Genomic DNA, 2,500 nt, shown 5'->3' with positions numbered 1-2,500 from the left:
AACTTTTTAATTTTAAATTTATCTTGTTTTCGTTGCACAACGTAATAAAAGAAACCAACATATGTAAATAAAATAAGAATAGAAAATAAAGGGAAATTACAAAACCACGATACTATTAACAAGTAAAGAAAGAAAAATTCGTGCAAAGAGGAAGACTAGAAAGGAACTGACGAACCATACGAGCTAGTCCGCCTTAAAATACATTACGAAAAATAATAATAAATTAATTAAACAAAAAGGAATAAATTCTAGTGTAAGATATATATAATATAACATTATACCCATGAGGCCTTTGGATTGTCAGGGTTAAATGTTTTATGGCTGTAATAAACATAGAGTTTTTTAAATGTTGGAAGGCTACAGTCACGTTTTCCCATCTCTTCAGGCAGGTTATTCCACAAATAAGGTATTCGATTAAGGTAGGTGCCCTTAAATAATTCCGTCTTAATGCATCAATCAATTCCAGCGGTGCCCATCCCCACCCCCCCCCGGGCAACCGCGGGGGCTGGGCATTAGCCTATCCCGGGGCGACCCCCGGGCATTTGACACACGTGTTTTCAAATCAACATGGAAGAGTTTATCGGAAAGCCTTCGTTAAAGACTGGCTTGTCCGTCACGGACTCGAAAAACTTGTGGATGTTTTTAAAGGTATGTTTTCTCAATTTTAGGTATTTCTTCATTTATACTTGCAATTATATGACGTGAACTAATATCACAAAACAATCACTGACGTGAAGACTGCGTAAACACGACTACTTCGCATTTCGCATTCAAAACTAGCCTAGCAATTTTTAAATTCATGAAAGCGGAGTTATATGAAACACTGAAGGGCTGCGAATTCAAATAATGCGATCTTCAAGACAGATCTTGCGAGCGTAAAATGCGATGAAAGATCAGTTAAGAGGTCAGTTAAGAGGTCAGACAAAGTAGCCTGCGAATACAGGCGCCTATTGGAAGGCGACGATCTCGGGGGCGGGGCATTTGCCCTCTTTCTTCGTCCCCACCCCGGGGCATTTACACAGCTTATGTGTTCCCACCCCGGGGAATTTGCCCATTTTAAAAAAAAAAATGCTAATGCCCGGTGGTTAGCCCGGGGAGGGGGGGGGGAATGGGCACTGCTGGAATTGACTGATGCATAAATGAGTTTATCTTGAGTTTGTTGCTCGTGTACGACCTCAGCCTTTCTTCAGAACAGAATTCAAAATATTTACTGGCAAGTGGATTAAAATCCCCACTCTTTAGCTTGTAAAATGTCGTTAGATCTTTAACTCCCTTCAATAAACCAATGGAAGGAGCTTGAACAATTTATTGAAAGCTAACCGAATAACAAAGGCTTGGTTACAAGGAATGGCATCGACCTTCAAAAATGACATCGCTTGTTTACGAAAGGGAAATTTACGACGCGCAACTCGGCGTCGGAAGTTAGATTGATGGAAGCCAAAACGCAGTTTGGCTGTTGGTGCTTGAAGAGAAAATTCCGCATAAGTATGAATGTTGAGGTACAGTAATTCTCTGTTGTCATTCCGGAGTAGTCGACGTGTTTCCACCAGAAGTGAAAATTTAGTACCGCGATCAAAAAGTCTTCTTGTGTCTGTGCATTGCTCTATGTGTGCAATCTTGAATGCCTGAAGTCTGTATATTAGCAAGGAAACCATTCAGAACTTTCAGAATTTTTCAGGCTTCTTTACGCAATTGCTAAAATTGCGTTCATAACTGCGAGGATCATAGCTTCATTTGATAGTAGATATTGCAAAGCGTTAAGGCCAAGTAAATTATACAGGCAACAGTTTCCTTCAACTTGTCGCACAACACTCGCTTTGCAAGTTGAAAAACTTTGTTGCTCGTATTATCATTTACATTTACGTTGCCAACCTGTCATGCAACAAAGTTTGCGTCAACGTGTTCAGGGCGGTGGCTACTAATTCAAAGGTATTTTTGCGCGGTTTACTGAATATGCGGAAAAGCAGATCTTAACAAGTGTTATTGAAATCCTAAGAGAAAATTAGGGGTAACCACGCATTTTTCAAAGATAATTAATGGACAATATTTGTAAAAAGCTTTAAATTACGAAGGTATGTATGGCGTTCTTTTCCAAATTGAAGCTCAAATATCTCTGAAAAATGCGTGGTTACCCCAAATTTTCTCTTTGGATTCCAGGAGCACTTACTAAGTCCTGCTTTCTTCGCATAGTTTTAAACTGCGCAAAAATATCCCTGTATTAATAAGCACCACCCATAGGAAACCCGAGTATCTCGAGATGCGCAATAGCGTATACGCAATAACATTAGTAGGCACCGTCCTTAAGCTCCACTCACCCGGAAGTGATTTTCAGGAAGATCCTGCTGCATCCTATCGAATTGGAATTTAGAGATGTCGGTGTTTGAGGAGAGGGGAAAACCGGAGAACCCGGAGAAAAACCTCTCGAAGCAGAGAAAAGAACCAACAACATTCTTAACCCACGTATGGTCACGTGTCCGGAATCAATCGAACCCAGGCCACA

At 40.4% G+C, this 2,500-nt stretch overlaps 1 protein-coding gene across 1 annotated transcript in view; it reads left to right on the top strand.

The window, feature by feature from the left end:
* The window catches only part of LOC137968996 (EGF and laminin G domain-containing protein-like), a 27,570-nt gene that overhangs the window by 18,075 nt on the left and 6,995 nt on the right, over positions 1-2,500 (top strand). The gene's annotated exons all lie outside the window — the stretch shown is intronic.

This window comes from Montipora foliosa, chromosome 8, assembly GCF_036669935.1.
Source record: "Montipora foliosa isolate CH-2021 chromosome 8, ASM3666993v2, whole genome shotgun sequence".
In the NCBI taxonomy this organism is placed as follows: Eukaryota; Metazoa; Cnidaria; class Anthozoa; order Scleractinia; family Acroporidae; genus Montipora; species Montipora foliosa.
Note: the sequence above shows the minus strand (reverse complement) of the source record. Positions and strands in the feature narration are given on the sequence as shown.